The sequence below is a fragment of the Triticum urartu genome, chromosome 2A (assembly GCF_056163025.1).
Source record: "Triticum urartu cultivar PI428250 chromosome 2A, HENAU_Tu73, whole genome shotgun sequence".
Classification (NCBI taxonomy): Eukaryota; Viridiplantae; Streptophyta; class Magnoliopsida; order Poales; family Poaceae; genus Triticum; species Triticum urartu.
This window is the reverse complement of record NC_141874.1, coordinates 570096116-570108673: the sequence shown is the minus strand read 5'-3', so window position 1 is coordinate 570108673 and position 12558 is coordinate 570096116.

Below are 12558 nucleotides of genomic sequence, written 5' to 3'. Positions count from 1 at the left end.
CCTTCATTAAACATAAAGTGGCACTTCTCCCAATTCAAGACAAGGTTAGTTTCTTCACATCTCTGCAAAACTCAATCTAGGTTGCTTAAGCAATCATCAAAAGAGGATCCATAGACGGAGAAATCGTCCATGAAAACCTCACAAATCTTTTCACAAAAGTCAGAGAATATAGCCATCATGCATCTTTGGAAGGTATCAGGTGCATTACATAAACCAAAAGGCATACGTCTATAAGCAAAAGTACCGAGCGGGTAAGTAAAAGTGGTCTTAGATTAATCATCAGCTGACACAGGTATTTGAGAGAAACCAGAATAACCATCTAGAAAGCAAAAATGTGTATGTTTGGATAATATTTCTAGCATTTGATCAATAAAAGGTAAGGGGTAATGATCTTTTTAGTAGCCTTATTTAATTTGCGGAAATCAATTACCATCCTATAACCTATAATAATTCTTTGCAGAATCAATTCATCTTTATCATTAGGAACGACAGTAATACCTCCCTTTTTAGGGACACAATGGACAGGACTTACCCACTAACTATCAGCAACGGGATAAATTATACCTGCCTCAAGCAGCTTTAGTATTTCCTTTCTTACCACTTCTTTCATCTTAGGATTCAGCCGTCGTTGGTGATCACGACCTGGTTTGGCATCTTTCTCCAAGTTTATTTTGTATTGACATAGTGTGGGACTAATGCCCTTAAGATCATCGAGAGTATACCCAATAGCAGCACGAAGCTTCTTCAGAGTTTTCAATAATCTCTCTTCTTCATGATCTGAAAGGTTAGCACTAATAATAACAGGATATATGTTTTTCTCATCAAGATAAGCATATTTAAGAGTATCAGGTAATGGTTTGAGCTCAAACATGGGATCGCCCTTGGGTGGAGGAGGATCCCCTAGGATTTCGACAGGCAAATTGTGTTACAGGATGGGTTCATGTTTAAAGAACACTTCATCTATTTCCCTTCTTTCATTCATAAACATATCATTTTCATGGTCTAGCAGATATTGTTCTAAAGGATCACTAGGAGGCACGACAATAGAAGCAAGACCATTAATTTCATCTTTACTAGGCAATTCCTCTTCACGGTGTTGTCTACGAAATTTATAGAAATTAAACTCATGAGACATATCACCTAAACCAATAGTAACAACATCCTTTTCGTAATCTATCTTAGCATTAATTATGTTCAAGAAGGGTCTACCAAATATAATGGGACAAAACCTATCTTGTGGGGAACCAAGAACAAGAAAATCAGAAGGATATTTAGTTTTCCCACACAAGACTTCAACATCTCTAACAATTCCAATTGGTGAAATAGTATCTCTTTTGGCAAGTTTAATTGTGACATCAATATCTTCTATCTCAGCAGGTGCAATATCATGCATAATTTCTTTGTATAAGTCATGAGGTATAGCACTAGCACTGGCACCCGTATCACATAAGCCATGATAACAATGATCTCCTATTTTAATAGAAATAACAGGCATGCCTACCACGTGTCTATGTTTATCTTTAGCACAAGGTTTAGCAATTCTAGCAGTCTCATCACAGAAATGAATAACATGCCCATCAATATTATCAGACAAGAGATCTTTAACAATAGCAATATTAGGTTCAACTTTAATTTGCTCAGGAGGTGTATAAGTTCTAATATTGCTTTTACGAACCATAGTTGAAGCTTTAGCATGATCTTTTATCCTAACAGGAAAATGTGGTTTCTCAACATAAGCAGTAGGAACAATAGGATCATTATAAGTGATAGTCTTTTCTTCAACTTTAATAGGTGCAGCTACTTTGACTTCTATGGGAGGATGATATTTAAACCACTTCTCTTTAGGGAGATCAATATGAGTAGCAAAGGATTCACAGAAAGAAGCTACTATTTCAGAGTCAAGTCCATATTTAGTGCTAAATTTACGAAAAACATCGGTATCCATAAAAGATTTAACACAATCAAAATTAGATGTCATACCTGACTCCTTACCTTCATCGAGATCCCAATCTTCAGAGTTGCGTTTAATTCTATCCACCCATTTGAATTCAATAGTTTTCATCATAAAAGAGCCAACACAAGAAGTGTCAAGCATGGTGCGGTTGTTATCAAAAAGCCGAGCATAAATTTTTTGAATAATCATTTCTCTTGAGAGCTCATGATTGGGGCATGAATATAACATTGATTTAAGACTCCCTCAAGCTTGAGCGATGCTTTCTCCTTAGCGAGGCCAAAAATTATATATATAATTGCGATCACGATGAACAAGATGCATAGGATAAAACTTCTGATGAAATTCCAATTTCAATCGTTTGTAGTTCCATGATCCCATATCATCACATAGCCTATACCATGTCAATGCATCTCCCTTCAAAGATAAAGGGAAGACCTTCTTCTTAATAACATCACCGGGCACACCTGCAAGCTTAAATAATCCACAAACTTCATCCACATATATTAGGTGCTCATCAGGATGCATTGTTCCATCTCCTGCAAAAGGATTAGCTAGCAGTTTTTCTATCATACCCGAACGAATCTCAAAGTAGACATTTTCATTTTCAGTAGGTTCAATATGTTGAGGAGCAACTCTTTGCTCTACTGGTCGGGGTGAAGATACCCCGAACAAGCCCCTTAGAGGATTACTTTCCATGGTAACAAGTGACAATAAATTTCAGCACACTATATAAATTATTCCTTACCAAATTCCACATACCAAAGGCGCTTCACTCCCCGGCAACGGCGCCAAAAAAGAGTCTTGATGACCCACAAGTATAGGGGATCTATCGTAGTCCTTTCGATAAGTAAGAGTGTCAAACCCAACGAGGAGCAGAAGGAAATAATAAGTGGTTTTCAGCAAGGTATTCTCTGCAAGCACTGAAATTATAGGTGACAGATAGTTTTGTGATAAGATAATTTGTAACGAGCAACAAGTAACAAAAGTAAATAAAGTGCAGCAAGGTGGCCCAATCCTTTTTGTATCAAAGCACAAGCCTGGACAAATTCTTATATAGAGAAAAGCGCTCCCGAGGACACATGGGAATTATCGTCAAGCTAGGTTTCATCACGATCTTATGATTTGCGTTCGGTACTTTGATAATTTGGTATGTGGGTGGACCGGTTCTTGGGTATTGTCCTTACTTGGAAAAGCATCCCACTTGTGATCCTCCATTGCAAGCATCCGCAACTACAACAAAAGTATTAAGGTAAACCTAACCATAGCATGAAACATATGGATCCAAATCAGCCCCTTACGAAGCAACGCATAAACTAGCGTTTAAGATTCTGTCACTCTAGCAACCCATCATCTACTTATTACTTCCCAATGCCTTCCTCTAGGCCCAAATAATGGTGAAGTGTCATGTAGTCGACGTTCACATAACACCACTCGAGGAGATACAACATACATCTCATCGAAATATCGAACGAATACCAAATTCACATGACTACTAATAGCAAGACTTCTCCCATATCCTCAGGAACAAACGTAACTACTCACAAAGCATATTCATCTTCATAATCAGAGGGGTATTAATATGCATATAGGATCTGAACATATGATCTTCCACCAAATAAACCAACTAGCATCAACTACAAGGAGTAATCAACACTACCAGCAACCCACATGTACCAATCCCGGACTTAGAGACAAGAATTGGATACAAGAGATGAACTAGGGTTTGAGAGGAGATGGTGCTGGTGAAGATGTTGATGGAGATTGACCCCCTCCTAATGAGAGGCTCGTTGGTGATGACGATGACGATGATTTCCCCCTCCCGAAGGGAAGTTTCCCCGGCATAGCAGCTCCGCCGGAGCCCTAGATTGATTCCGCCAAGGTTCTGCCTCATGGTGGTGGAGTCTTGTCCAAAAAGCTGGCTTATGATTTTTTTCTCATCGAAAGACTCCATATAGTAGAAGATGGGCATCGAAGGGCCACCAGGGGGCCCACGAGGCAGGGGGCGCGCCCCCACCCTCGTGGGTAGTGTGTGACCCCCCTCCGGAACTTCTTGCACTCAGTATTTTTTATATATTCTAAAAATGACTTCCTGAAGTTTCGGGACTTTTGGAGCTATGCAAATAGGTCTCTAATATTTGCTCCTTTGCCAGCCCAGAATCCCAGCTGTCAGGATTCTCCCTCTTTATGTAAACCTTGTAAAACAAGAGAGAATAGGCATAAGTATTGTGACATAATGTGTAATAACAGCCCATAATGCAATAAATATCGATATAAAAGCATGATGCAAAATGGACGTATCAACATGCGCGGGGCGTGCCTCGAGCCAGAGCTCGACCGCTCAGGTTTATCGACGTGGTAGGGACGGACCCGTCCACCAGCATCATGCCGACGTGAGGAGGCCCCGTGGGAGGCGACGATTGAGCAGGTAGTAATCATAGGTAGATTAAACATGAGAGTAGCAGGCTTAAGTAAGTGCATGGGAGATACGTGCCACTGGGTCAGGCCCGAGCGGCTTGGGGATGATGCAGCCTGAGGGGCGCTCCCAACAAGGTAAGCTAAAGACATAAAAAGGGATACATGCCACAGGGACAGACAGACCCACGCGGCCTGGGAATGATGCAGCCCGAGGGGTGCTCCCAGCTAAATGAAGTTGGAAAGATGTCACCTGGTTATGTTGACGAAGGAGAGTTGGGGCACCTAAAGGTGCACGGCGAAGGGGTTGCTCCTCACGAGCCACCGGAGCCCTGAGCCTCGGGAGGCTCTGGGGGCTCAAGTGGTTCCCTGAGGACCGTCTCCATCTCCATCAGGACGGCGTGGTGCCTGGCCTCCTGAGCCGCTAGGATGCGCCGCAAGTTGCGCTGGTAGGCGGATGACACGTTCGGTAGGCCGAAGGGCATGCGAATGTAGCTGTGCGGTGGGCCCTCACAGCGTCCCACGCGCGAAGGCCAGAAAAGCTCCTGAGAAGCGGCCCTGTTGAGCCCTGGAATGTCGATGCTCACGCGCAGCCCAACATCCTCGCCTGGATGGGAAGCTATGCCTCGTGAGCGGCGATCGCCGTGCATGGCCCTTGCGTCTTGCAATTCCTGGGTGGTCTTGGTGATGAACTCCTGAACGGTGGGCAATCCTGGCCCTGTGACCTCCTGACGGAAACATGCCGCGAAGCACGCCTCCAAGTGGTGCCCAAGCGCCTCCCTCGTGATGTGGGCAAGGTCTAAGGCCTTCCAGAAGAAAGCCCCTGAGCCCTGCCCGAGAAGGGCGCCGGGCGCGCCTTCCTATGCGATGGAGGGAGGCGCCCCTGGAGCGGGCGCTGATCCTAACGAGGCTCCGGCTATGATGCCACCCTCCTGAGGTCCTGCGCGTCACAGCTGCTTATTCTTCTTGGGGATGCCCTCAGGAGGGCCCTCGCCCTTGCTGTCGGGGTCGTTGATTGCTGCAGCTTGGAAGGAACGCTCGAGGGAGCACACCGCATCTCTTTCTTCACATGGGACCGTGATGATCCCGCCGCTTCCCGGCATCTTGAGGACATTGTAGCCGTGATGGGTCACCGCCATGAACTTGGCCAGGGCTGGATACCCGAGGATGGCATTGTACGATAGACGGATGTGCGCGACGTCGAAGTCGATGAGCTCGGTGCGGTAGTTCTTGCGTTCCCCGAAGGTGATAGGGAGGCGGACCTGCCTATCGGTGTGGTGGAACCGTCGGTCACTCCTGAGAAAGGCTTGGTGGGCTGAAGCTGGTCATATGTCACTTGGAGGCTGTCGAACATGTCGACGGACAGGATGTTGAGCCCTGCGCCGTCGTCGATGAGGGTCTTGGTAACTTGCACGTTGCTGATGACTGGGGATCAAAGCATCGGGAGGGCGCCAGCAGTAGCTGCGCACTTGAGCTGGTCTGCCGATCTGAACGTGATGGGGCACTGGGACCATTTGAGTGGGCGTGTGGCTTCGAGCTTGGGGAGGACTGCATTCACTTCACGAGCAAACTGCTTGAAGATACGCTGCTAGGCTGGGACCTGGACTTTTCCCAAGATGCATGCGATAGCACGCGGTTCCTGGAAGCCCCCAGCCCCCTCGTCTTGATGGTGTTCATCATTCCTTCTTGGAGGAGGCAGCGGCGGCGGGATCCCAGCATTGCCTTGAGGACGATCCTCACAAGGCTGATCCCTCCAGGCGCCCTCGCGAGGCTGATCCTGCCAGCGGTCCTCACAAGGCCGATCACGCCACTCCTGGCGCGGGCCACGGTCATATCAGCGTCCGCCACCACGTCCTCCTCCTCGGCCGTAGCCCCGGTCGCCGCGCTCGGGGCGCCGACCGAAGAGTCCTTCGCGAATGGCTCTAAGCTCTTGACATTCACTGGTGTTGTGGGTGTTCAGGTTGTGGAAGGCGCAGAACGGACGGCTGCTCTTGGATGACGCTGGTTAGTCTCTGCCATGCTTGGTGTCTGGTTCCACTGCGAGCACGGCTGCTCCCTTGCGCTTCATGTCCTTGGCCTTCGTCTTCTTCTCCTCTGGGTCCGCGGCAGGGAGCTTGAGGAGGGAGAGGCGCCCCTCCTCAGCTCTAGCATACTTAGTCGCGATGTTGAACAGCTCTAGGGTCATGCACAGCTCTTCATGGATGGCAAGCTCCTCCTTCATCTTGACGTCGCGAACACTGTCGGAGAATGCTAAGATGATGGCCTCGTCGGTCACCTTGGGGATCTTGATCCGTGCGATGTTGAAGCGCTGAATGTACTTCTACAGGGTCTCTCCTGGTTGTTGCTTGATGCGGCGTAGGTCATCCGCGACCGGGGGGTGGTCGCGAGTGCCCTGGAAGTTGGCGATGAAGTGGTTGCGCATTTCGTCCCAGGAGGAAATTGAGCCTGGGGGCAGGTTCAGGAGCCAGAAGCGGACGCCCTCCTTGAGAGCCATGGGAAACCAGTTCACCATGACTTTCTCGTCACCGTTGGCCGCTTCGATGCTCGGCTTGTAGAGCTGCAAGAACTCCACGGGGTCAGGGGTGCCGTCGTAGCGAGGTGGCAGATCCGGCTTGAACTTGCCCGGCCAGGCGACGCTACGCAGCTCAGGGGTGAAAGCGCGGCAGCCAGCTGTGGTCACCGGGGCCTGCGTTGGGGTGGAGCTTGGTCTTGATGGGGTCTGCGCCCTGCCGCTATAGGTGGCGCGCGGTCTTGCCGCAGCAGCCGGTCCCGGTGCGGTGGTGTGAGGAGCGGCGAAGCGTTTTCTTGCGGTCGAGGGACTTCTTGACAGCTTCTTTCTTCTCGCGCGGGTGCGGGATGTGGCCGGTCGCATCGCGGAGCCGCGCGTCTTGGCGCCAGGGCGCTGTCTTGGGGCAGAGGTGGTGGAGGCGCTTCGTGAGCTACGTCGCCCGTAGCTGGCGGAGGGCGAGGCGGAGAGAGGGACAGCGCAGGGGAGCCCCCTACAGAGCGGACAAGCTCGACGATGCGGTTAAGCCAGTCCTTGTAGAGGTCGTCGATCGGGCGGTAGCGCAGGAGCTCGTGCGCCATGAGGAGCGCGGCCCGTGCGTCCATGGGAGGGCGACGTGCATGGGAATAAGAACTGGCCGGGGTCAACGATGGAGTGGCGATGCGGCCGTCCCGCTGTACCGAGGGGTGCAGCGACGATGCTTGCTGCTTGTTCCCCGCCGGGCTGGTGGCGGCGTTGGCGGCAGGCGACGGGGAAAGACGAGGTGGACCGCTGACGAGAGCCGTCTGAGCGACGTAGGCGGCGAGGGCAGCCCGGCGCTCAGCACGAGCGCGGCGTGCGTCTGCCATGGAGATGACAGAGCAACGGGGTGCGGAGCGACGGAAGGAAGCTTCGGCGTACCCCTACCTGGCGCGCCAAATGTTGGATCACGGATTCTGGCAAACCCTCAAGGTTCGAACACTGGGGTGCGCGCGAAGGTTTCCTTCCGACCGATCCACGCCCTAGCTCTCTAAGATCTCACGGTACGAACTCGACGACTTGCAACACAAAGACACAAGATTTATACTGGTTCGGGCCACCGTTGTGGTGTAACACCTTACTCCAGTATGGTGGTGGTGGATTTCCTCTTGGGCTGATGATGAACAGTACAAGGGGAAGAATAGCCTCCTGAGGTTGAGGTGTTCTTGTGCTTGGTGGGTGTGTGGTTGGGGATGATCTTGATGATCCGTCCTCGATTCGTGATGAGGTCGATCCCCTCTACTGTGGTGGCTAGTTCTACTTATATAGGCCCTGGTCCTCTCCCCAAATATTGAGTGGGAAGGGAGCCAACAACGTCCAATTTGAAAGGGGACAGCTAGTACAGCTTATCCTGACAAAAGTGATCTTTGCCTGCAAAAGGCTCTGGTGGTGACGCCGTCTTGGGCTCTATGGTAACCTCCGTCTTGCCGTCCTGCTGGTCTTGGTCTTGTTGCACCGATATGGAAACCTTTGCTTGATGCCTCGGTACTCCACGCCTGCGCTTGCCCCCTTGGCACCAAAGAGGAAGCAAGGACACTGCGTGCGCTGCGCCCGCCTGGTCTCGATCGTCATGGCTCACGTCACGAGGACCTCGCGAGGTTTTCCTTGCCTCGATCTCTCTGCCCCTCGTGAGCCTGCCTGGCATGGCCGCTCCTGAGGAGGTCTTCCGTCGTCCGCCTCGCGAGGCTTGGCCCCTCGCGAGGGTCTTGAATGCCTTGTCGATGAAGATGGGTTGTACAGACCTGCCAGCCCAGCCACGCCATGGGCTGCAGGCAGGAAAGTCTGGGGGGCCCCCGTTCCCAAAACGCCGACAAGAACCACTCGGCACGTCATGATCTTGGCCTTCTCGCAGGGCCCGGCCTCTGTCGACCAGGTTCTGAGCGAGGAAGTGTCTCTCGACGGGCGAGTAGGACTTGTCCTGCGGTCACCGTCGTGTGTTTGTCTGTCATCGTAGGGCTGGCGCCCGTACGCGACATCTCGTGGTGGAGGCATGAGGGCACAATCATAGTCGTCGTTATGCCAGGGCGATGTGACTCAATCGCATCTCTGATCTTCGTGATGATCTCTGGAGGAAAAAGTGGCTCGGCGCCTGCCCGAGCCGAGTGGGCTATGAGCTGACTGGACGGTCTACGCACGCATGTATGTGCTATGGATCCGGTCTCTGGACTGAGACACCATCGCATTCTACGACAGGGTTGTCTTGAGGAGCGCATGGATCTGACAAACCCCTTGTCGACGTGACGCGATCCGAGTGGCAGCTGCTAGATTTTGCAATGGAGTACTTGTTGTGGAACGCAGTAATTTCAAAATTTTCCTACGCACACGCTAGATCCATCTAGGTGATGCATAGCAACGAGATGGGATAGAGTTGTCTACATACCCTCGTAGACCATAAATGGAAGCGTTATGAAAAGGCGGTTGATGTAGTCGTACGTCTTCATGATCCGACCGATCCTAGAACCGAAGGTACGGTACCTCCGCGATCTGCACACGTTCAGCTCGGTGACGTCCCACGAACTCTAGATCTAGCTGAGGTCGAGGGAGAGTTTCGTTAGCATGACGGTGATGATGAAGTTACCGACGTAGGGCTTCGCCTAAGCTCTACAACGATATGACCGACGTGGAAATCTATGGAGGGGGCCACCGCACACGGCTAAACAATCAACTTGTGTGTCTATGGGGTGCCCCCTTCCCCCGTATATAAAGGAGTGGAGGAGGGGGAGGGCCGGCCCTCACATGGCGCGCCCAAGGGGGGAGTCCTACTCCCGGTGGGAGTAGGATTCCCCTTCCCTTGTTGCAGTATGAAAGAAAGGAAGGGGGAGAGAGGGAAGGAAGGGGGGCCGGCCCCCACCCAATTTGGATTGGGCTTGGGGGGCGCACCCTCCACCTTGGCCGCCTCCTCCTCTCTCCCACTAAGGCCCAATAAGGCCCATACACTCCCCGGGGGGTTCCGGTAAACCCCCGGTACTCTGGTAAATTCCCGAACTCATCTGGAACCATTCCGATGTCCAAACATAGCCTTCCAATATATCAATCTTTATGTATCGACCATTTCGAGACTCCTCGTCATGTCCGTGATCATATCCGGGACTCCGAACTACCTTTGGTACATCAAAACACATAAACTCATAATATGGATCGTCACCAAACGTTGAGCGTGCGGACCCTACGGGTTCGAGAACTATGTAGACATGACCGAGAGTCGTCTCCGGCCAATAACCAATAGCGGAACCTGGATGCTCATATTGGTTCCTACATATTCTACGAAGATCTTTATCGGTCAAACTGCATAACAACATACGTTGTTCCCTTTGTCATCGGTATGTTACTTGCCCGAGATTCGATCGTTGGTATCTCAATACCTAGTTAAAACTCATTACTGGCAAGTCTCTTTACTCATTCCGTAATGCAACATCCCGTAACTAAATCATTAGTCACATTGCTTGCAAGGCTTATAGTGATGTGTATTACCGAGAGGGACCGGAGATACCTCTTCGATACACGGAGTGACAAATCCTAATCTTGATCTATGCAAACTCAACAAACACCATCGGACACACCTGTAGAGCATCTTTATAGTCACCCAGTTACATTGTGACGTTTGGTAGCACACAAAGTGTTCCTACGGTACTCGGGAGTTGCATAATCTTATAGTCATAGGAACATGTATAAGTCATGAAGAAAGCAATAGCAACAAAGTAAACGATCATCGTGCTAAGCTAACGGATGGGTCAAGTCAATCACATCATTATCTAATAATGGGATCCCGTTCGTCAAATGACAACTCTTTGTCCACGGCTAGGAAACTTAACCATCTTTGATTAACGAGCTAGTCAAGTAGAGGCATACTAGTGACACTTTGTTTGTCTATGTATTCACACATGTACTAAGTTTCTGGTTAATACAATTCTAGCATGAATAATAAACATTTATCATGATATAAGGAACTATAAATAACAACTTTATCATTGCCTCTAGGGCATGTTTCCTTCAGTCTCCCACTTGCACTAGATTCAATAATCTAGATTACATTGTAATGATTCTAACACCCATGGAGTCTTGGTGCTGATCATATTTTGCTCATGAGAGAGGCTTAGTCAACGGGTCCGCAACATTTAGATCTGTATGTATCTTACAAATCTCTATTACTCCCTCCTTGACTTGATCGCGGATGGAATTGAAGCGTCTCTTGATGTGCTTGGTTCTCTTGTGAAATCCGGATTCCTTTGCGAAGGCAATTGCACCAGTATTGTCACAAAAGATTTTCATTGGACCCGATGCACTAGGTATGACACCTAGATCGGATATGAACTCCTTCATCCAGACTCCTTCATTTGCTGCTTCCGAAGCAGCTATGTAGATCCCGCCACAACGCTCTGCTTGGAACTGCACCAACTGACAGCTCCACCATTCAATAAAAATATGTATCCGGTTTGTGACTTAGAGTTATCCGGATCAGTGTCAAAGCTTGCATCGACGTAACCGTTTACGACGAGCTCTTTTTCACCTCCATAAACGAGATACATATCCTTTTCAGGTATTTTAGGATGTTCTTGACCGTTTTCCAGTGATCCACTCCTGGATTACTTTGGTACCTCCCTGCTAAACTAATAGGAAGGCACACATCAGGTCTGGTACACAGCATTGCATACATGATAGAACCTATGGCTGAAGCATAGGGAATGACTTTCATTTTCTCTCTATCTTCTGCAGTGGTCAGGCATTGAGTCTGACTCAACTTCACACCTTGTAACACAGGCAAGAACCCTTTCTTTGCTTGATCCATTTTGAACTTCTTCAAAACTTTATCAAGGTATGTGCTTTGTGAAAGTCCAATTAAGCGTCTTGATCTATCTCTATAGATCTTGATGCCCAATATAAAAGAAGCTTCACCAAGGTCTTCCATTGAAAAATTCTTATTCAAGTATCCTTTTATGCTATTCAGAAATTCAGTATCATTTCCGATCAACAATATGTCATCTACATATAATATCAAAAATGCTACAGAGCTCCCACTCACTTTCTTGTAAATACAGGCTTCTCCAAAAGTCTGTATAAAACCATACGCTTTGATCACACTATCAAAGCGTATATTCCAACTCCGAGAGGCTTGCACCAGTCCATAAATGGATCGCTGGAGCTTGCACACTTTGTTAGCACTATTTGGATCGACAAAACCTTCTGGTTGCATCATATACAACTCTTCTTTAAGATATCCATTAAGGAATGCAGTTTTGACATCCATTTACCAAATTTCATAATCATAATATGTGGCAATTGCTAACATAATTTGGGCGGACTTAAGCATCGCTACAGGTGAGAAGGTCTCATCGTAGTCAACTCCTTGAACTTGTTGAAAACCTTTTGCAACAAGTCGAGCTTTGTACACAATAACATTACTGTCAGCGTCAGTCTTCTTCTTGAAGATCTATTTATTCTCTATGGCTTGCTAATCATCGGGCAAGTCAACCAAATTCCACACTTTGTTCTCATACATGGATCCCATCTCAGATTTCATGGCCTCAAGCCATTTTGTGGAATCTGGGTTCATAATCACTTCCTCATAGTTCGTAGGCTCATCATGGTCAAGTTACATGACCTCTAGAACAGGATTACCGTACCACTCTGGTGCGGATCTTACTCTGGTAGACCTACGAGGTTCGGTAGA